Genomic DNA, 24,072 nt, shown 5'->3' with positions numbered 1-24,072 from the left:
AATCAAGACATGGCAGGCGAGAGTCAGAGTATACCGCAAGGAGTCCAAGACCTCAGAAAGGAGGGGCTAGAATAATACACTAAGCTAAAAGTGGAAACATCACAATCACTTTCAATGCAGCACAAAATAAGATATTCAGATGAGGGATTGAAACTCCAGTTTCTGGATATACACATTACAAATTTAAGTCAGAGACAAATCCACTAATAGATTCTAGGGGTGAACAAATAGAGGAAACTATAAAAGAAAAACGGTAGGCACAGAAAGAAATGCAGCTCTGGGGTCTAACTCATGGTTCTTTACAGAAAGCGACATGAGTTAGACCGATGCTCCCAACCCAACAGATGTTAGCTGTTGGGTTGGGAGGGTGGGGAATCAAGCTCCAATTTAGAGCTGATCCAGGGAGAAAAGCTGCATCTTGACAGCCTCTTCCCCTAGCTCCACTCCCCCTCTCTTGCTCCTGTTCTGTCTCAGGATGGGTGGAGGAGAAGGCAGGGGAGGTAGGTCCATTCTAGGGTCTCCCCAGCCACACTGGAGTGGGGTTGGGTAGATTGGAGCCCTCCACTTCAGAGGGGGATAGGGGGGCGCTCCAATCCACCTGTTCTGCCCTCCAGGGGCAGCTGCGCAACCCCCGGAACAAACTGTCTGCTCCCTTCCCCCTCTCCCATTCTGAAAACCAGTGCCAGGAGCAGTGTTGGGCTGTGTCAACTGAGCCCTGTTCTCAGTGTGTGCAGACACAAGTCAATGAAGGTGCTCTGCTTTCAGGTGCCTTCATCTGAACCCTCATGTAATGAGGGTCAAATTCTTGTGGGATCTCGAGCCCTTTTAAAGCCCTCTGCAGCCATGCACTTGTGTTTGGTCATGGCTGTAGAGTGCTTTCAGGGGCCTGATCAGGCAAAAATTCTATCACTTCTATCTGTGCCTACTGTGATCAGCATTGTCATTAATCCAGAGTAGTTGGTCAAACATGAGAGAGGAGACTTTAATGTTGGCAAACATCCAAACAGACACAGTGTGTTCTATTTTGTTGTTGATTCTAAGTCTAAGAAGAAAACTGCTGAATAATTGTGCAGATAGCTGAAGATGTCACCGAAGAAGACAAAGAAAACTATGATAAGGCCTTAGTCGGTTGCTCAGAAACAAAACTAAGAGGCTCTCTTAAGACTGTTCTAATTTTTTTGATGTGCGAGTGTTCAGTACTGTATTTAAACCCTGCTAAGGAAAAATATTGTGGTTCTAAAGCACAAGATTGATGTGAAGATATTTTTTTTGCAGTGTCTTTCAAAGTCATGATTGGTCAACTGAAAACAGAATTGATAACCTGGTTTCATAATGACGCAGTGGAAATTTCAGCAAGATTTGTGGCCTGTTCTATCATTAAACAGTTCTTACCTTCATAATTGTCAATTAGGGATGTGATGATTTTTTAAAAAATTTTGCTTGTATACCTATATTCTAGTATAACTGGCATAGATATAGTTATGCTCACATAAGATGCTAAAAGTGGCATTATTTCAGTTTGCAAATATGATTAAGGTATACTAATAAAGACATTTTTATATCGGTATAACAACTTCTGCGCTAGAGTGGATTTGCAGGTTGTGTGAAAGCAGCAGGGATTTAAGTGTAAAGAAGTCCTGAATCTTTAGTAGAAGTGATATTTTTTATTAGGCCAACTAGTTTATTAGATCAACTAGATATTTGCAAAAAAAATTGGAAGCTTTCAGGTGCACACCCCCCTTTTCAGGCATAGGAGAATGCAAGGATTGTAAAATTTCTTCTAGGTAGAAATGAAACTTTTAGTCTTTGTCCTATGTCTGAAGAAGGGTGTGTGCCTGAAAGCTTGCAATTTTTTTTGCAAATATCTAGTTGATCTAATAAAAAAAAATATTCCCTTTACCTTGAGTTCTGATTCCTTTTGTCTATAGACCAATATGGGTACAACTTTGTTCCCTAAATCTCTAGTTGCATTTAGATGCCACACACACATTGAAACTTGCACTAAACATGGGAGGACTTTGATCAGGGCAGAACACACACAACACTTTACTTAGTGAGGGAGCCTGCAGAGTTTTTGTAAAGACAACTTTTAAAAAGTTTTATAAAAGCAATTGAAGGAGGTCTTGTAGTGTTTTGACATATTACAAAAAAACAACACCATTATCATATTCTTTTTGGAAAACTGGTCTGTTCTAATTGGCACAGAACTCGTACTATAAATGGACAAAATCAGTTAATAGAAACTACATAACTCTTCTTATTTGGTCAATATGATGGATTCTTAAAAACAAAGTCTTAGGCTGAAGCCAGAACAGGAAGAGGAGGCTGAAATCTGGTAGGTACAGCATCATTCAGAAGGTCCTTCTCTCTTAGCATCTAAAATTTGAAGATCATAGAACTAACTGTACTTTTAACTCAACTATCTTTTTGTTTAGGAGATTTTTATAATTAGATATTTTAGGTTAGATACTAAGAAGAACTACTTCACTGTAAGCGTGGTTAGAGCCTGGAATAGGCTTCCCAGAGAGGTGGTGCTCTCACCTTCCCTGGAAATCTTCAAGAGGAGACTGGATAGGCACCTGGCTGGGGTCTTACAACCCCTCCCACCCCCAGTGCTCATTTCTGCCCATGGCAGGGGGTCGAACTCAATGATCTGTCTAGGTCCCTTCCGACTCATTGATTCTATGATAGTTGATCAACATGATCAATTTATGAGGAGAGGCTGAGGACGCTAGGCTTATTTAGTCTGAAGAACTGAGAGGAGATTTAATAGCAGCCTTCAACTACCTGAAATGGAGTTCCAAAGAGGATGGAGCTTGGACTGTTTTCAGTGGTGACAGATGACAGAACCAGGAGCAACGGTCTCAAGTTGGAGCAAGGGAAGTTTAGGTTAGATAGCAGGAAAAAACTTCCTTGCTAGGAGGTTAGTAAAGCACTGGAACAGGCTTCCTGGAGAGTCTGGGGAATCTCCATCCTTGGAGGTTTTCCAGACCTGGTTAGACAAAGCCTTGGGTGGGATGATTTAGTTGGGGTATGGTCCTCCTTTGAACAGGGGGTTGAACTAGACCTCCTGAAGTCCCTTCCAGCCCCTATTTCTCTGATTCTATGACAAATTTTGGAAGCAATGTTACAGAAAGTTGCATTCAGAATTTTGTCAATTTTAAGATACATGCTTCTGTCCAGCATCTCTGTATCAATTGGCGATATTGCTAGTGCCTCTAGATTAATTTAGGATGTGCTAGGAAATACTGAAAAAGCAAATGAGCACAAATGTATTAATATTTTAAGAGGGGTGTATTTTGTAGCCATGTTGGTCAAAGGACATAGGCAGACAAAGTTCTTTGGGTAAATCTGATATCTTTTATCAGACCAACTAAATAGTTGGAAAAAGTCTTCTTAGCAGGCTTTCTGGTTTAAATACCCTTCGTCAGGCTGAGGAAAGATCTGCAGTTGGTGTGTGCTCTTCCTGGATGGAATGAATAGTAAAAAAGCCAGAGGCTCGCATGTGTGTAAATTGAGGAGTCAGTGGATGAGAGAGAGGCTGGGGGGAGGGAGGGATATGAATAAATAGTAAATAGTGGAGAGGTACCTGAGGAGTCCAATGTTAGACAGGTTGTAATGTGTCATACTCTCATAAGGAACCGTGTCTTGATATTTTAAGACTTGCTTTCACTTTCCAGAGGTTCCTTAAGAATTGGACCAGCCCAGCATGTTACTATCGCAGAATTCTGGGCCTACCTATGAAAAGGCGGCACAGGGGAGCCCTGGTGGAACAGTCTGTTAACAACTATTGAATCAAACCAGAGAGTGGAATGTGTAACTCGCTGATTACGTGTTAGTATTGTGAGGAAAGAAAATTATAATGTTATAGGCGAGGGGTTTCAGTTTGGGAGTTGTATGTTGAAAGTGTCATGCAGCTAGTAGTAAAAATATTGTTAGAATTTCTAAAATATCATACTATCATAGTATTTGGTGTCAGAAGGGACCTAAACGGATCATTATTAACAGATAATATATATTATAATTAGAGCTACAAAATGTATGAGCTATATTAGATAAAAGGTATTTCACTTTTTCATGGTAACTGTATTTTGGACCTCCGTTTTGGCAGTTTTTAATTCGTCTTTATCTCTGGACTGGAAGTTGGTTGCCTAGGGACCAGTGATCATCACCCAATTGCATTTAATATGGGCAGACAGAGGGCAGTTGTAATCAGTATTATATATACCTGGTGCTTGAAAAGGACTAATTTCCAAATGCTCAGGAAAATTGTGAACAAAATCAACTGGAAGGAAAAATATAGATCAAAAATTTTTAAGGTAAAATAAGGGTGTATTAGTTATCTTAAAACTATAATTCCATAATCAAGAGAGATGATAATGTCGGCTAAAAGTCCATCCTGATTCAGTAGTGAAGTGAAAGCAGTAGTTAGGAGAAAAAAATGCTAACAAAGGGGGCAAATGGAGTGAGGGGGAATAGCTATTGTTATTCTGAAGTGCAGAAACTTGATAAGGGAAGCTGAAGACCCCTGCTTCCCTAGCTGGTAGAGCTTAAGACAAGAAAAAGGATATGTTTTAAGTACTTGAGGAACAACAGACAATATGTAATGGTGTAGTTCCACTACAGAGTGTGAACAGTAATATTGTTAATAGAAATGCAGAAAATCTTTAAGGTTTGAATAAGTATTTCTGGTCTGTTTGGAAAGAAGCAAAGTAGTTCCTTAATAACAAAGCAGGATGCTAAACAATATCTACTTAAGAATATACATTTTTATATTAGCTAGCTTATTCTGGATTTAGTTGACAAAGTATATGAATATAAATCTCGTCAAAAAATGAAATTGGCCTTGTTTGACATTAACATTTTTATAAAGGAAATTATGCAGACATAATCAACTTTTGAATTTTGCATAGTATTTGTGTAAATACTTTTTAATTAAAAGCTTAGGGCAACAGAGTATCATTAAAGTACAGTATATTAAATGGATTTAGAATTTGCTAACTGACAGATTTCACCAAATGTAGTTTCAAGTGGGGAATACTCATTGAGTGAAGGCTTTTCCAGGGTCTGGTGCTAGGTCCAGTGTTTAATGTTTTAATCAGTGATCTAGAAATAAATATAAAATCACTGCTAGTAAAATGGGAGGATAATACAAAGCTTGGTTAAATGCTTTTACAAGGAAAGAGAACAAGAATGCAGTCGTACAGAATGATTTGGCTAGCATGGTAAACTGAGCATTTCCAAACCAAATGCCTTTTAATACAGCCAAACGTAGAGATGTTCATTTAGGAATAAAAGATTCAGGCCCCAACTCCTGAACGGGGGATGGTCCTGAAGAGCCCAAACTCTAAAAGATTCAGTGATCCTTGTAAATAGGCAAAAGAATTTGAAGGCACCTATACATGTGTGGGGGGAGCTTGGAGCTGCTTTAATTAAAAAGCGCACAGCATCTTGTGTATTCAGCATCCTGCATTTCAAAGTGGCAGCAGCGGTGCTTTAACTAAAGCTTGTTGAAGCGTTAGTTAAAGTGCGCTCACCACCTTTGAAATGCGGGCTGCTGAATACATGAGACTGCAGCACACTGGAGCGTTCTGTTTAGAGTGCTCCAGCAGACTTGTAGACATGATTAATCAATGGAGCATGTGTAAAAGTGCCCTTTAGTTCTCAGGAAAATGTTATGTCAAGAAGGGGCTCGTGAGATCCTGACATATAGGAACAGAAGAGGAGAAGATAAGCAGGTGACTTTTACTTCTGTATACGTTATTAGTGAGACTCTGAAACATTTTGTCCAGTTCAGGTGTCAACACTTTAAAAACGATGTTCAAAAAATTGAGGCTGTAAAGCTGTAAAATTATTCAGGGTATAGAAGAAATGTCTCATAATGAGCATCTTCAAGCTGAATTTGGTTTAGTTTATCACAAAGAATACTCAGATGCATCTAAGTTCTTGAGGACAGAATATTTGGGGTACTAAAAGGATTTTTAATCTAGTGGAGAAAGACATGACAGGAACCAAACAAAGACTGGAAGCTAAAGCCAGACATTTAAAAATGAGAAATAAGGCACTGATTTTTAATAGTGAGTGTAATTAACTAACAGAAGTGGTTGATTAACTATTAAACGAGAAATAGTGAAGCTTCCAACCCTTCTTGGATATCTTTCTGAATTTTTTATTTTTAGTCAAATACTAGTTATTGGAGTTGTTAAAAGAATAATCGTTTGAAACTTAGTGTATGGTCTTTGAAACACAGGAGTTAATACTAGATGACCTTTTGGGTCTCAAACTCTAGTTAGTAAATTGGAAATTTGTTTGTTGTTCTTTTTTAAAATCTGATATATATCCTTTTATTGTTTTAGGAATAAGCATGCCCCTGAAATGAGCCATGGAGTTTGGGTTTCACCAAATGTTTGTGGTTTGTGGCTTTTGGGGAAGAGGGGGTTGAGATGGGAATTGCAGCAGCCTTGACTGGCTTCTTTAGCAAACTGCAATGCCTACCCTTTCTCTGTTTCTTGGGAATCTGAAAGTGAGCTCTCAAGGAAGTATGCTTGCCAGTAGTGAGTGGGAGGGAAGCTTTATGATGTAAGTGTGGGCGCCCAAGTAATTAATTTCTGCAGAAATTAATCTTTCATTGGTAACATTGTTTCTTGCCCTTATGGCTGCGGAGGTAGTTTTTCTGAATGTTAATCAAATGTATAATGATGCAGCATTGACTTTGCATCTGTCATAGTTTTATCAAGTGGTGCCAGAGTGAAATTAAGCAAGTTTGTGGTCGACTGCAAGGACATAGCTAGAAGTTTGCTTATGGTGCCCCATAAAGCTGAGGCTAGAAGGACATCTAATGATAGGGTTGGAAGCCATGCTGCTGTCCTGTTTGGGGCATCTCAGGGAACCAAATAGAGCAGTGGTAGCCAACCTTTTTGGCACTTGTGCCACAAGTTAAGTCCAAAGTATGAGACAGCACCACTCTAATAATCGGCCACTGATGTTGTCCAGTCCTTCCTGCCCTGTTGCCACCCCAAATCGTCAAGCCAGTACCAACTTGCAACTCCTATACCTTCCTGAGTCCTACTCCAATTTCCCTCCCTGAGTTCTGCCTCTGACTCCCATCACTAGCATCTGTTTAACTAGGTTCCCCAGAGTTCACTGCCCTTCCCATTTGTGCATGTGTGCTGTGGATTGGCCAACTCTGAGCTAGAGATTGCTTGGAGGTTTGAAGCCATTTTTTTCTTGTCACCTATATTATTATTCGGGGAGTTTTGTTTATTTTTATCTTCCTGTTAATCACTTAGTCACCAGAAAGGGAGCAGTTAATTGAAGGGGAAGGAGAGTGTGTTTTGTTTTGTTTTTTCATCTAGGATCTTATTGTGGTCCACAGTTCAGGAAGTAGGTACGCTCTTCATACACAGATTTACAGAAGTTTAGGGCTGGAAGGGACCACCTGAGATCATCAGTCCCTCTGTGATTTTTAGTTCATGTTTAGTACTATTTGAATTGGAAAAGAACAAACTTCTGGAGGGATTCTCTCCCTTCCTATGACTCTTGCATACAGGTATGGCATTGAAGGGCTGACAGAGTTCCAGATCTGGCGGCGGGAGGGTTTCCCTGGTAAAGGATCTACAAAAGACAGTTTACAGTACTCTGTGAAAATTTCATTATAAGCCCTGGTGTACAGTGAGTTTTTGTCAGTGGGTCATGGCCTGCAGTGAAAAGTTGCTACAGTAAAAGCTGTGTTAACTTTCATTTTAGTAACTGGTACACTCTACTAACCGGAATTTCCAGACGGCTGGCTGGAGGCAGGGGGCGGAGCTTATGTGGCTGTCACTGCCGCCACCCATCATCCTGCACTGCTGCCACTTTGCCTGTGGCTGCCGCCACCCCTCCGCTCCCTGCCCCTCCCCTCTGTTCTGCATCTGGCCAAAACTGGTGCTAGTTTTGCCACTAGTGCTGGATAACAGATCTTTTACTGTATAATGTAGGCAGACTTTTGAGTTGCCTAAATTGCCTTCTGTATGGTTTGATTTGTGGATTTAGCCTTTGTTTAAAAAAAAGAAAATCACATACATGTGCATTTTTAAGCACAATGAAATAAAGAGGATCTGGGTGGGGAAGATTCTCCAGAGTGTCCTGTGCTGTAGCCACTTGCAGCCCACGTGGAGCTGCCTGTGCCCGCTCCAGACAGCCCTGCGTGGGCTGATAGCACCTGCAGCAGGGAGCTCCGGCCATGGGGCGGGCGAGGGGCCACTTTTCCCTGTGCTCAGCACCAGCTTCTTCCCTGCCAGTGAACAGGGGGGTCAGGACTGTGCACAGCCCCCTGCCTGTACTGCGGGACTGGGGGGGCACTGGGAGTGAGTGGGCGGGGAGCCAGCAGGAGCACGGGGGCCAGTGGGGCCCAGAGCAGGGTGGCAGGAGTGCAGGGTCCCAGCTGGCAGGGTCTCTATTGAGCTGTCCCAGCTCCCCCTCTCCCTGCTGGTGCAGCCAAGCCCAGCTCCACAGACCCCTGCCAGCCTGTGCCCCCTTTGGGCCCCACCGGTGCTGGCCCTGGGACATTGGTCCCAAGATGGTGACTGGGGGGGCACCTGTCAAGGGCAGAGCTACCCATGTGGCCCTCGACAGCCTGCCAAAACTGGGTAAGTGACCCTCCTCCCGAAATAATTGCCTACCCCTGTCTCTTGTCTTGAGGTTGATAACTATAGCAAATGTCTCTTCACCAAAGTAAAAATAAATGCCCTGCTTTTCTTACCCCTTGATTAAGGAGCCCCATGGAAGGTCTCTCTATGTTGGCTTGGTACTAGTCAACTTGCTAGTTTCTCTAGGCCTGATTTCTCCTGTCTGGAGCAGATTTTTATCCCTTTGCTTCCTTGCCTTTCTGGGAGTGGGTACCAGGAACATAAAGACCTTTCTCCAGCAGCTGCAATTAAATATGTGAAGTCATATATTGTTAAGAATTTTCCCAGGTTGTTATATTAAACCATAGGCAGTTTAAAAAGATGTCTGTACCCAAGTAGGTAATACTGTTGTATTCTGTCACTTATATTGTAGAGAGGAAATCCTACATAATGTACATAAATAAATAAAAACAATCTTGATTTTGGGGTAGGGTGGACTGATATTCAATAAGATATATTGAAGGCATCTGGAAAAAAAATTCTTTTTTCTAACAGCAGGAGAATGCTAGATACAGGTTCAGATTTTACACCTAGTCCTTACTATTCCATCCTCAAAGATGTATCCTGTTTACAGATAAATTACCTTTTTTCCCTTCAAAAAGTATTTAGGCTATGCAGATTAGCATTGAAATATATCCAAAGTGTGACAGCCCACCCCAAACATAAAACTTTAAGCTAATGTTCTCCAGCAACTGTAACTAGGAAGCCAAAGAATAATGGCATTTTCTTTTTAAAATAAAACAGTAAGGGGTTACTTTTGAAAACTTTTTGTTTTTCCACAGTTATAAATGTTAACCATGTTATGATCATGGGTATAACGAGAGATGTAAGCTTTGGATCAGAAGATATGTCTCGCTTACTTTAAGTATAAGTGAATAAGTGTGAGCTTTCTCGTTTTTGAAATGGAGAATTGTTCTCATTCCTTTAGAAAATGAGATAAAGTGGATGAAGACTGTCAACTTTTCAGTCAAGGCTGGATGTTGAACTCTTGATGTCTTAATCTTAAAACTATCTGTCTTTCAGCACTATCAATCCATGCTAAATATCTGTTTCTTTAATGGGCAGGGTTAACATTGCTTTGTTGCTTGTGAACGTCCTTTTAGTATTTATTCTGTTCCATTAATTTATTGAGATGTGGGCATCATTTTTTTTATTTACATGACACGCTGTTAAAATCAGCACGAGCACAGAAGCAAAATTCGTCTAGGTTTACATAAACTGTCCAGAGGCATAGGTTACTTTCTTAACACACTTGTAAAACCTGGAGTGCTGTTTGTCTTCTTTGGGATTATCATATACATTTTCTGCTTCCTTCCTAGAAAAAAGGCAAAATTTACCACCAGCTCTGTAAATACCTTTATAGTTTCCAAGAAGCTGTAAGCCATTTATAAGAAGATGAAACATTGTTATCTAGATTATGCATAACTTTAAGGAATACCTCTGAACCACAGGACACATGCTTTTTGGAAATACAGAACAAGGGCTTTGATTACTTATTCTTTGCAAAACAAAAGTCCTTGATGCTGGGGGTGTAGAAAGAATAGTGTGTAGCATGTTTTGCTTAAACCAAAAGCATATTATAACCATGGTCCTGCAAGATGCACTTCCAGTTTCCTATTTGGGGCTATGTGTACATCAAAAGCTTTACTGTGCAGTAGACTAATCTACTCTACTGCACAGTAAAGCATCACTGTCTACACAGGCAGGCATTTACTGCACTGTAAATCAGCATTTGAAGGTAGTAAATTTACATTGCAATAAAGCCAAATAGCATTAATGGTACATGTAGATGCACCCAAGATTACAGAAAATTCAAGGGAGCTGGACTAAAATAAGACTTCATAGTACCAATCCATTTTAAGGAGTTTAAACCCTGCTATGACTCATACTGTTAACAGGAGAAAATCATTTAAATGTAAATCTGATGATAAGGTGGTGATGTCATATTGTAGAGAAGGGATTAAGGGGAAGAAGTTGGCTGGTCCTTACCCAAGCATATAGGCTCCCTCTACATGTTACATGTATTATGCAATTACCTAGTTAATTGCGCAGTTAATGTGGACTGGCTAGACACGCCAATTAACTATGGTGCCTTAAAAAGGTCCAACCAGCTATAAAGTTATTACACACTTTCCAGCAATAACTTCATAGCTGCTTTGTATCCAGCTTTAACTTGCACATGTAGCCTGTGTCCGTATGGCTGGGAGCCCTGTCCACTGACTGGAGGTCCCAGCTGTGGGGGTTCATATGCACCGCTGAACCTGGGAGCTCCCAGCTGACTCTGGCTCCCAGCTGCACAGTGCACTCACATGACTGGGAGACCACAGCTGCTGGAGTCTCCTTGCCACGGGGGTGCCCCATGCACATTGTGGCTGGAGGACCACAGCTACTGTGGTCTCCAAGCAGTGGGGTGCACGGGGCACCCCCCAACTGGGAGATGGCAACATTTGGTCAGGAAAAATGCTGGGGTCAAATGACCCTTGCTAGGTGTCTGTCTAGCCTCCTTCTGAAGACCCCCAGGATAGGAGCGAGTACCACTTCCCTTGGAAGTTTGGTTCTAGATCCTAGCCGCCCTGACTGTGAAATAGCACCCTCCTGATATCTAGCCTGTATCTACTCTCCATCAACTTATGGCTGTTATTCCTCATTACTCCCGGTAGTGTTCGGGGGAATAGGGACTCTCCCATTGCCTGCTGGTACCCCTGTGTCAGTTTGTAGATGGCCACCAGATCCCCCCTCAGCCTTCTCTTGTGGAGGCTGAACAGGTTCAGGTCCCATAGCCTTCCCTCATAGGGCCTGCCTTGCTGCACCCTGAGATCAAAGCCCTGAAACTTTACCTACCCTGTGCAGACCTGTTATCCTTGCTGAAGAATTCCTTGGAGAAGGTACTTTTTGGTCTGGAAACCATTGGTTCTAAAGATCATAAGATGTGGTAATATTTGTCTTAGCCAGCAGTTATACACACTGTTTTTCAAGGAAAACGGTGGCCTTTAGGCCATGGGTGACTGGTGCCTCCTGAGTCTGGGAGGCACCCGCAGAAGCCGGGAGCAGCCGCAGGGACAGGGCTGGCGAGCACCTGCAGAAGCTGGCGGCAGCAGGGATGGCCCTGTTGGGGGAAGGGAGGGGGATGTGCCCCTCCTACCAGTCACCTATACTTTAGTCCCCTGTGTTCTATATTGTGATTTGAGGCTATTTTAACATTTTCCATACCAGAATGTAAGAATATCAGGAAGCTAATCCAGAGTATGCATAGGTCTGTCTGTCTTAACACCTTAAGAAAAATGTGGCCTCTAGGCGTTGATCTCCTTCAATAGAAGGAGTAGTGATGACACTAGAAGGTGCCTGGGAGAAGATCACATATGACTTGTTTGGACTAGTGGGGTCCAGATGTTATTGATCAATTCTTATTCCATCTGTATACTGGGGTACATGGGCCTCATACAGTACTGACTGCCTCTCATAAGTTTCCCATCAGAATTGTTGGTGATCTGTAGTAGTGCTTCTTAACCTTTTTGTAAACATTTGTACCCATTTGTAAACATTGATGGCCAGTCCTGACCCGCTGCCCCTTGCCCCCAGGTTCCTGCCCCAGTGTGTGGGGCAGGGGTGTGTGTGGAGCACAGGGGGTGGGGGGCCCAAGCTCGAACTCTGCTAGCATGCAAAGGAAAACCCACAGTTTTCCACATTTTTCTCCTTTAAAGGAGAATCCATTTTTAAAGTTTGTTCATGACCCTTTCATATATTCTTGTGACCCACTTTTGGGTCACGACCCATGAGTTGAGAAATGTTGATCTATAGCCTGTAAACTAGTGCCTGACTTCTTGGTCCTATTAAATGTTCATTTCAACTTTAAAAGTATAAAAAGAATTTGAGTTTGCTCCTTTTGTCATGGAAAGGAAAAAATAAAATGCCTCAGGATAGCATTGTATACTATTCCAAAAAATTAATTGGCTGGCATTTGTTAGCTTTTAATACCTTGTTGTTTATTTGGTCCTTTCTGTGTGTTGGAGCATGATGTTACCTAAAGTATATGCGATGCTGCGGCTAGTAAAGCGACCAAAACGCTGGCTTGCATCCATAGATGCTTCTCGAGCAAATCCCGGGACGTCATTCTCCCCTTGTACTCGGCCTCGGTGAGGTCGCAGCTGGAGTACTGCGTCCAGTTTTGGGCTCCAGAATTCAAAAAGGATGTGGAGAAGCTTGAGAGAGTCCAGAGGAGAGCCACGCGCATGATCAGAGGTCAGGAAAACAGATCTTACGACGACAGGCTGAGAGCCATGGGGCTCTTTAGCCTGGAAAAGCGCAGGCTCAGGGGTGATCTGATGGCCACCTATAAGTTTATCAGGGGTGAACACCAGGATGTGGGGGAACGTCTGTTCACCAGAGTGTCCCATGGGATGACGAGGTCGAATGGTCACAAACTCCTGCAAGATTGTTTTAGGCTGGACATAAGGAAGAATTTCTTTACTGTCCGAGCCCCCAAGGTCTGGAACAGCCTGCCAGCGGAGGTGGTTCAAGCACCTACATTGAACACCTTCAAGAGTAAATTGGATGCTTATCTTGCTAGGATCCTATGACCCCAGCTGACTTCCTGCCCTTTGGGCAGGGGGCTGGACTCGATGATCTCCCGAGGTCCCTTCCAGCCCTAATGTCTATGAAATCTATTAAATCTATGAAAAGGGTTCCAGAAAAATAATTATCTACTGCATTTTATAGTGTATAAGTCTGGTTTTGAAGCTCAATTTTCATGTCTTTAAAAATCAAACTCAACTGATACATCATGCTGGTGCCACTCACAGGGGGATTGGGCTGTGCCAGCCTAGTGCCGAGCCTGTTCCTATCCCCTGCCAGTAGTGTTGAGCCTGGTGCTGCTTGCAGAGGATGGGGATGGGGTTGGCCTTGGCTAGGCTCAGCACTTGGCTGGTGTGGTTCCATCTCCTGTGAGCAGCATTGCTGATGCCACACAAAGGGGATGAGGCTGCAGTAGCTGAGTGCTGAGCCCAGCCCCATCTCTGTCCCCTGCGAGTGGTGCCAGGTTTACAGTAGAAGGGGCTGCTGCAAATGGCGCTGCTGAACACTGAGCCCAGTGCTGCTCCCAGGAGATGAGGCTGCACCAGCTGAGCACTGAGCCCAGGCCTGTTCCTGTCTGCTGCCAGTGGTGCTCGGCTTACAGGGGATGGGGTCACACCAGCTGAGTCTGGCGCTGTCTGCTGCTAGCAGCATTGCCGAATGCTGAGCCTGGTGCTCCTTGCAGGGGACTGGGATGGGGCTGGGCTCATCTGGGCTTAGCGCTCAGTTGGCACGGCTTCATCCCTTAGGGCTGTGTCAGCTGAACTCAGAACCCATCCCTGTCCCCATCCCCATCCGTGTCCCCTGCAAGCAGCGCTGGGCTTGGCCCTTGGTTGGTGCTATCCCATCCCCTGCGAGCAGCGCCAGCAGCACTGCTCGCAGGGGATGGGGCCAAGCACTGAGCCTGACCCTGACTTATACACTGTGCCTATGAAATCCTTACCTTTCAGATTGGAAAGCTGGGGGTCAACCTATACATTGTGTCAATCTATATACTGTTAAATACGTACTTAGAAAAAAATGAGACCTGAATAACTATGACAGCAAACTAGAAAAGTTGCTAGACTGCTTTTTATTTTGAGTACTGTAAGCGTGTGTGTGTGAACTTGTGGTTTTTGTTGTCTCTTGGAGAATTCATTTTCCCCAGCTACCAATTTTTTTTCACCTTGGCCCGCTTCTTCCTTTTGGGAGTCACTTGGCCATGTTTTTCAGCTAATAGAAGATCAGAACTCTCTCTCCTTTTGCAAACAATCAATTTCACTACTTAGCAAGAAAAGTGCTTGTAGAATAGCATGAGACTTGGTTTTCTTTCCCCAGGCCTTGCCGTGTTCCATTTTTTGGAAAAGGTAATGACTCACTGAGTTCCTGGTTTTCTCTGATTTAAAAAAAAAAAAAAATCCCCAATTTTCAGGTTTAAAAAAGTAACCCAAAATCCACGTTTTTCTGTGATCAAAATGAAACACCGCTTATGTGTTTCATTTTGATCACAGAAAAACGTGGATTTTGGGTTACTTTTTTAAACCTGAAAATTGGGGATTTATTATTATTATTTTTTTTTAAATCAGAGAAAACCAAGATCCCTGGTAATGAGAGGTGAATTAGAATTCCAGCCTGGATTTTTGAACACTATCGCTTGGCAACTGACTGACCTAGGACCATTCTGGTTGATTGTTAAAATATACAAATTTAAGTTGATTATTCCTGAGCCATTAGATGACTTTTTAGGTAAGTAGCCATTTGTGGTAAGGGCTATGTGTGTGGAATATAGTATAAGAGAACCCCCTTCTCACTTAAGGCCTATAAAGTACATAGTATACATTCTAGTCTTGTTTTAAGTTTGTCATTATGTAGATTTCTATTCCCTCTTGGTATTTTATCCCTACTTGTTGCTTTTTTTAAACGTGTAATATTGACTTTGTAGTATTGAATTTTACTTGCATTAAAGGTGATTATAGGTGACAAGTTTTTATTTATATGGTAACCAAGTTTATTATAACTTTGCATTGTCCTTTTGATATGACAATTATGACCAAATGGTCTAAATACCTGGATGATGATTAAGGAACTTCTCATTTTGTTGGAGCAGCATATGAAGCTTTTTACTTCTGTCACTATTATGAAACTTTTTCATGAGAGACGAATAAGTTTGCATCATTTCTGAAATCTTGAAAAATGTGAATGAAATATAAGGTGGTGTAAAAATGTCATCAGTGTATCAGTCAGTGTCATCAAGTTATGGTTGCTATTCAAATAATTGAATTGAATACAGATCAATGATGTCTAATAGTTCTTCCCAGTGCAGTTAGTAATAATTCAAGATAAAGGTAGATGAGAGAGCTGGGGACAGGAAGTCCTCTTCCTCATATGGAGGGCACTGGAGGTATTTATACACGTGCTCCAGGAATGGGGAAGGGGTGCTTTAATTAAAGCAGCTTCAGCAATATGATAAATCAATAATCAATGCTCTGACCTCCTGGAATTACAGCTTGTCAGAGCAGCCTTTCTGCTTGTGTATATGCACCGTGGGACACTATTATTATTTTAATGTGTGGTCCCTTAAGCTCCACATTATAGGAAAGCTGGCATAATTGCTGCTCATTCTTTATTGCTGAGCTGTCCAACTTCTAATTGTCTGTGGGGTGCATGCCACACAGGTTGCACTAGTGTGAGCCGTGGACCTCTGCACCATACATCACATGGACATTATGCCTGCAGGTGCCCTGGCCTCATCCTCACCCTTTGTGGGATCCCACGCTGCACTGTGGACCGTGCTATGCCGCACCACACTACCCCTTGGGGTAGGGGAGCTGAGAGTGAACCTGCCTGTTACTGTAGCTGGAGAAGTGAGGGGAGTGACAGCTGTGTGGGTGCCTGGGGGTAACAGATTAACCCAGGTACAACATGCGGCTGCTAGCAGAACAGCCCAGCTCTACTGGATAGGAGAGGAGTATGTATCGGGCTGGTCTTTTAAATACTTTTCACGATCCCTACATGTTACCCCAGGAGAAGGCCATTGGTTGAAGATCTCTTATCTGCCTGCATAGTTCTGTGTCCTCCATTAAAAGGAGGGGCCTCAGCATGTGCCAGAGGTGTTGAGCCATAGCATGAACCTTTCTCCCATTTCTTTAGAAGTTAAAATTTGGACCATGTATAGAAATTATTAAAAAATTAAAAATGAACTACTATGAAAATTATGCATAATTTTTTGGTGTAATTATCATTTGTTTTTACTGATTAGGGTTTTTCTGCTATATATTCCTGTGCTTCTAAACAAGAGCCATAGGATCTTTCAGAAAAAAGATACGATAAGAGTAAGCAAATAGAATCTTTTAGTAGCAAACTTGTCAAAAATGCACATTTTTCTGGATAGGAAAGTTTAGAGCTCTGGAAAAGGAAGCAAGGCTCCCATAAGTGTTGCTCCTACTTTTAAGAGCAGAAACATGTTTGACTTTGAGCACAGCTGTATCATAACATAAGATAGGAATATTAGCAAGACAGGTGTTATTTAGTCTGTGCAGGTTTGTTTAGAATCCCTATTATTCTCTTATTTTAGACTGTTTGAGGGAGTGAGATAGGAAAAGCCAGGAACCAACCAGCAGATACTCTCTAAATGGATGTATTGGAAACCAACTGAGGCTTATGTTATCATGGGAAGATCTACAGGGAGCAAAATTTCTTAGTTAAGACTATTTATACACGTACTTTTTCGTGTGACATGCTGGAGATCCATCGCTTTGGAGCAGACTTGATTAATTGAGTCTGCTCCACATGTGAGCTGAAGTGAACTGTGCTGCGCTGTGTGCAGTTGTATAAGTGGCGAAATGCATGTCAGTGCACAGAAAATGGCAGCGGTGTGATTTTAAAATAAAGCACCTCCAAGGTGTTTTAGTCCAAAAATGTGCCACCACCATTTTTTTCAGTGCTAACGTGCATTTTACCATCTATACAACTGCAAGTGTCACCGTGCCAGGCGCTTTTCAGAGTGCCCAGCACTGTGGCACTTGCATGTGTAAAAATGCTAGGAGTGAGTAACTGTAAACTTAAAAGGATTTTAATTCTTAAATACATTTCTAACTTAGTGTAGAACTTAGTAAAAATAATTTTTAGACTTTGAGGAAATCTTGTGTGTCTGGTTGTCTGGGAAAACAGAACCAATTTGGATGCATCATACACTAATTGAAAGCTTATGATAGGATGGTGACAGAGATATTTTTTTTCTTCCTGGATTGGTTAGCTGATCACTCAGAAGTCATGTGGGTTTTCTACCGGGAAGTCTGTTTTTTGCCTGAATGCAAGATTCCTTAGTCAAACCATAAACAGTGGCAAAAGGTTTTTTTGTTAATTTCCTTGTTTTATTATTTTTTTTAGATAGAAACAGATGGATTTTTTTTTTTATTTTTCACTCCCAAAATTTCTGTGATCCAAGAATTAGTTTTAAGTGGGTACGAAGGAGGTGGAAAAATGAAGCATCAAAATTGACAGCAATGTAAAATCTAGCGTTTGTACATTTTGCCATCTGAAATGTGGTTATTCTGTTCTTATCCCAATTTGGTCATAATTTATGGATGCTATGAGATTGGGTCTTGTCTGCTAGAATGGTGGTTTTCAACCTGTGCTCCGCTGACCCCTGGGAGTCCACAAACTACGTCCAAGGCAGGGTCAGCAACATTTTTGGGCAGAGTGCCAAAAACACCCGCAACCTTGACTTGTAAGATGTTGGCATGCCAGGAGTGGACAACAGGAGAGCCGGTGAGGGGGTCTTATTCTTGTTGCAGCAACACAGCGCCAGCCTCCTCCCTGAGGCGTGGATGACAAGCAAAATGCCTGTGTGTGCCACTCTCTGGCATGCATGTCTAAGGGGTCCATGAAAGATGAGTATGATCACTCAAAGGAAGAGATGCATCGATACATCGGTCGCATATTGGATTGGCACTGATGCACAGAAAATTAACGTTATTGGCAATTGGCTTTTTTTGGCCGGTGTAGCTAATACAGCCAGGAATACATCCTGGTAGCTTGTAGAGCAGCATCTGGCCGATAAGTCTTTGGGGTGTAAGGGGGTTGGTGGAGGCAGATTGAGGTTCCTATGAAGAGGGAGGGAGTGGGACAGGGGCAGGCGCTGCTTAGCCAGGGTGGTGAATGTGACCCTGGGAGCAGAATGGAGCCTCAGGCAGCTTGTCCAGGGGGCACAGGGAAGGTAGGGAGAGGGGACGGCTTGCAGCTGCTGTGTATATCTCTCGGGGAGGCATGGGCGGCATGTGTTCCCACCCACTGGATTTGTGCACAGGGTGAGGGGCCAGAGGCTGCCCTGGCCTCTTCAGTGGTGGGGCTGGGCTTGGGGCAGGTGGTAGTGGTGCTGGGAGGGATGGCTATGGGGAATTTTGGGGTGGCTGTAACCTACCCTGTAGCTACCCCTCACAGTGCCGTTGCCACCCGCCCCAAGGGCAGCCCTGGCCCAGTTCCCCAACCAGGAAGAGGCTGGCACAGCCTCCGGCCCTGATCCTGCAGCAGGCAGCCCACCCTCGCCCCATGCACAAATCTGGGGGGGCACATGGCCCCCCATGCATCCCCCAGGGATGTGGGGAGCTGCCCCTCCCGCCCTGCCACGCCCCCCAGATGAGTTGCCTGCGGGTCTGTCCCATTTCCAGCAGGGTTGCATTCACCGCCCTGGCCTGGGTAGTGCCTGACCTTGCCCCACTCCCTCCCTCACTCCCCATGGGGACCTCGATCTGCGCCACTCCTATCCTTTCCCTCCTCCATGCTTCTTCCCCCCCACAGACTCACCGTCCCAGAGCTGCTCTCCAAGCTGCTGTGTTCCGTATTAGCTCTTGGATCAATATTGGCCGATATGGATAGCTAATAATCCGCCATTGGTATTGGGCAAAAAAAATCTTTGTCGGTGCACCCCTAATCAAAAGTATGTGAATGCCCACACTTATAATTCAAAGGGGTCTTCATCTCCATTTGAAATTTTTTAGGGGTCCACAAATGAAAAAAAGTTGAAAACCAGTATGCTAGAATATGGTTGACTCCTCCATTAGGCTGTATTATAGGTCTTGTGCCTCGGCAGAAAGATAGTCAAAGGAAGTGACTCATTCACCACTAATAGAATCTGCCTGAGTAAGTGGCAAACAGAGGAATTTGTATGCTCTGAACACCAGACAGATCAACCAGGCTATTCAATGTTAAGAAAACATGACTTTTCCCCCCTGCTTCATACTGAAAGTAAAACACTGTCTGTGGGCAGACTTAGTCTCTTTTTATGAAATGCTGTGCAAAGAGAAGATCAACAGGGCCAGCTAATCCCAATGTCTGCTGTCAGAAATGAATTTTTGTAGCAATTCCTTGAACTGTTGTGACTGACCTTTCTTTGGGACCAACTCCTGGCCTTCAAGCTCATAGGAGGTGCGCCCACTTGCCCAGCTCTGCTTACATAACTGATTCTTAGCCCGTTACATACTATTGTACCACCCACTCATGGATGCACAGCTTAAACTCCCAGGAGAATTTTTCAGTTCTGTGGTCCTCTCCTGTTTGGTTAGAATCAACCCATTAATTGCCACAGATTGCATACATTTGTGTTTAAATAGGAAAAAAAAAATCTTTCTTATCAGTTGCTTTCAACAAGATTTAAGTAAAACTACTAACATCTCACCTGCACTGGAGAAGTAATTTTCTCCAATTTTACATCTTTTTAATGCAATGTAAATTTACTTTTAACTCTAATTGTTGCAGATATTATATTGAAAGGACAATGGGAGATCTGACATGAGCTGTCCTGATACTGAGTTTTCCATGTGTTTTGAAGTCCCTGCTCTTGGTTTATTATTCCTTTTGTAGATATCTATTGTTTTTCCTGTGACTGTGGGATTAGCGGGGGGGAGGGAGGGCCAGCTGTAAAAATGTACAGTACATTTCTCCTTCTGCTGGTTTGTACTTCTGGAATGCTATTTTGGTCCTGCTTTCTTGTTGGTTGGTGGTAGGGAATGCATATTCATCACCTTTTTTTAATAGAAAATATAAACTCCAGAAACAGACATTTCAAGAGCCAGCAATATGTATGGTAATCCTTTAAAGCAAATAGGGCGGTGGACCAGATTCTGTTTAGTTATGCTGGTGTCAGTCTAGTAAAACATCCAGATTTACTCCAGGTTCTCAGTAACATTACTAGGAGCTGAATTTGGCCCTATGGTTCCTTCTTCAAAGAGTGTATAGTTAAATATGGTACATAATGAAATACTAGACTGAAGTTTATGTGCTCACAAGGCGCATCTACATGAGATGCTAACTGCGGACTAGCTTAATAACAGTGGGCAATAGCGTGCTGGGCAAAACCTGTGCTAATATGCTACTGTTCAGTAGTATTCGGCTAATGAGCAGCAAGCATCACTAAAAACCCATGTGCTGGCACTGCTGTGCAGTAGTATGAGTTACTGCACATTGATTTGGTGCTTGGTTAACCAAGTACTAAACTTAATGTGCAGTAACTACAGCACAATCATGAACATATAAACGTGCCCACAGTGTAGAATTAGTCCTGGTGGTGATATCTGATTCATTAGTTGTACACTGTAAATAATCATACATTGTAAATAATCCTATTTTCTGGTTTAACGTTCAATAAAATTGCATTTAAAACAACGAAACACTGTGTAGATCAAACATTAATTGGCAGATTTGTACTAGCGCCATTCATAAATAAATAGAATTTCAGTGTTTTTGTGAGGCCTGTGTAAAGGAGAATTTATTTTCTCTTTAAAGTAGTTTTTGTTTTGTTTTGTTTTGTTTTGTTTTTAAATATAGAAGATAATTTTCTATTCGTAAGTTATACCAGGTTGGTGTTGCTTGTAGCAGCATGTCTTTGCCCTTTATAAAAGGGGGAAGGACCCGCTGCTGGAAGCTTCAGTGCTGAAGCAGGTGATTGATCAGCCAGTCAGAGCCACTGTCACCAGCCTGGGTTGTGTAATGATCTGTAGATGCTGCCATTGATTTGTCTTAGCTCTTTTTGTACAGAATCACAGTGGGAGTTGGGCCTTATGTAATGCTGATTGTCAAACTCTCCATTCCAGCACTCTGGCATGTTAGAGGGGAAGGATTAACTTTCCTTCTCTCGCCACCCCCTAGTCTTGCAGAGGCTCCTATTGTTTTCTTGTCTGCAGGGAAGGGCCAGTTGTAGGCTGCATAATGTACTGGTGCCTTGTTGAGTAAGAGCTCATTTAGCTAAAGAGAGCAAGGGACTGGATCCTGAGTCCCTTCCAAAAGTGGCATAAGGAAGCAGTTTCTAAAGCACCCTTTCTGTTCTTTCCTTAGACTCTGCTCCCCACAAATCATATGACCCAACAGCAGCGGGAGCTCTTAATGCTTATATTGCTTTGGGATGAGTCCAGATTCTTCTCATCTGTGTCCACTGGGAGTTTCTTTCCCTTCCTCAGAATAGTAGTTGGTCTATGTAAGCAGGTGCCATTCCCAACCTGCCCTCGGATGCAATTCACTAGGTAAGCCCCAGATCCATCTCATTTCTGTTGGTTTTTGCTTTATGTACACAAATTTTGCAATAATACAATAAAGTTCAGTTCAGACCTTTTTTCTGCCTTTAGCTGCTCCTGTGGGTACCTACCTCTGGACTGCTCAACTTGCACCCTATATCCCTTGTAAAGAGTACTTCCCATTTGCCTTATCTGCATGGGGTGATGAGCCACCTGCCTTTGAGAGTAACTCAGCACTTAACCCCTCTCCGGAAGAAGCAACTTTTTGCAGGATGGACTGTGGTGGTACACACTACCAGCCTACTTCTTTATCAAGTTTTCTTTATTGAGTGGTATACTGCTTTGGTGTGGATTGTGGAGATGACTTTTTAACATGGTGTTTACTTTTATATGTGAATCTGGTGGCAGATGTTTCTTATGTAAGGGCTGTCAATGCTGGGGAAATGTTCGGTATTTTTGTAGTGGATACCACACCCTTTTATTTGTTTTTGTTTATTTTGTATCTATTTATTTGATTTATATGTTGTCTTTCTCAGCAGAGGCTCAGGGCAGTTTGAGACAAAATATAAAAGCAAGTGGAATATTAAAATAAAGGATGAAACAAGCTCCTGAAACAACAATATCTCAGCCTAGCGTTGTTTGCTAAATGCCCGCCCAAGTTGTAAGTTCTTAATGCTGCTTCTGGAAGATGTCCAGGCTTAGGCTGTGGCCAGTATCAAGGGGGAATGACTGCCAGGAATGACCTGCAGCTTATTTTGCCAAGCAGTCTTGGCACACTGATATACTTGCAGAAGGATGCTCTCACCTGACTTTAAGGATCATGCTAGGGCATAAGGAAGAAGGTGGTCCCTTAAGTACATGGGGCAGAGACCACGCTATACCGTTGTATACACTCCTCCTCCTGTTCGTAATTATGCAGACCACTTCTGTGCCATTCTTCTGTAAAACACACTCCTGTAGCAAGGACATCAATTAACTGGCAGAAAATTAGAGTTGTTTATATTTGCTTCTGTTGTGATTAAACAGCTGAAATAAGGAATGTGTTGGCCATCTCTACAGACCAACCAGTATTCTGTGGACTGCCACTGATCTACAAGCCCCTACTGAAGAGCTGTTGTGTTGGGGTCATAGCATACTGAGACAACAAGCTGAATCCAGTGGAGCTAGGAGATTTAAGTAAAGTTAGTTAAATAATGGTATCTTTTTTAAAAAAAACACTTTTCTAAATTTCCTTGATGTGTTTGAGCCAAAGAACTTGAGCTAATATATTTGCTCTTATTAACATGCAGGCTACTGCTTCATAAATATTGTTTGATAACCTGCTTGGGACATTTTAAAGCAAATGTCATTGCTACATTGTTTTTTCAGACTTTTATGATAAAGACATCAATATGTTTAAATTGTTAGAATTAAATTAAGCGAAGTCATGAGTGTCGGCTTTTTATTTTCTTTTTTTATTGGATTTTAAATTTAGGAGCAAAATATTAATCTCCTTATCACTTAAATTATACAAATGATATCAATACTTTCCCCCTTCTTGTAAATTTAACTAATGACTTCTCTTAGTAATCCATCTGTGTTTTTACACTTGTGTGCTGTTAGGTGCTGTATGTTATTTATGAAGTGCCAAGACTGTGCGAGATGCATTTACAGATTTCCAAGACAAAGCTTCCTGCCACTTTCAGATACTCCCAGTGATCTGGGAAAACACAAAAGGAATCCCCTTGTCCAAAAACATCATCCTATATCCTCTTTGCTATAATAGCTGAGCTTCTTGCTTTCTTGTGGGCTCAGATCAAGGTAAAAAATGAAGCCGGTTTCTGCAGAGTTGACCTCAGAATACCTGCTTTCCTTTAATTGTCTGTCCATTCCAGTGTTTCTTAAACTGGGGTATGTAACAAACTTCCAGAGGAAGTAATGAGAAAGCAGGTCAAAGGAAGGGGGAAATAGAAGTGGAGGTAGTTGACATAGTGTTACCTTCTTTTCTTATAATTTAGAAGGCAGAATCCTAGGGAGATACAACAATTAAACAAACTTAATGGTATGTGACCCATAAAGTGTTGGAGAACCACTGATTTTTATGAATGTTTTTGCTTCAAAGCTCATCACACCAGCCTATTTTCTATCTAGCCTGCAGTGGTAACTTGTAATGTTTTAGGCTCCAGGATTTCCAAGGGTTGTTGACAATGTTCATAGCAAGAGATTACAATGACCAAGCTTAATTAAGGCTTTGTTACAAAACAGGCTTTAAGAGACAAATCTGCTACCAGCCATAAATACTGGGCTTGGCTTGAAGGAGGAAATGGAGTCCTCTCCCATTGCAGTTACCTTGGGGCTGCAGGGCCAAGTTT

The 24,072-nt window shown here is 42.4% G+C and overlaps 1 protein-coding gene across 2 annotated transcripts in view; it reads left to right on the top strand.

The window, feature by feature from the left end:
• RAD54L2 (RAD54 like 2) overlaps window positions 1-24,072 on the top strand; it is a 98,513-nt gene that overhangs the window by 4,640 nt on the left and 69,801 nt on the right. The window contains exon 2 of one of the 2 annotated variants that reach the window (XM_090022980.1): window positions 21,546-21,730. The exons of the other annotated variant lie outside the window; for it this stretch is intronic. The gene's annotated coding sequence lies outside the window, so the exon portion shown is untranslated. The remainder of the gene's footprint in view (window positions 1-21,545; window positions 21,731-24,072) is intronic. 2 annotated transcript variants of the gene reach the window in all.

This window comes from Crocodylus siamensis, chromosome 11, assembly GCF_052110815.1.
Source record: "Crocodylus siamensis isolate JL-2025a chromosome 11, ASM5211081v1, whole genome shotgun sequence".
Lineage (NCBI taxonomy): Eukaryota > Metazoa > Chordata > Crocodylia > Crocodylidae > Crocodylus > Crocodylus siamensis.
This window is presented reverse-complemented; position numbering and strand designations above follow the sequence as displayed.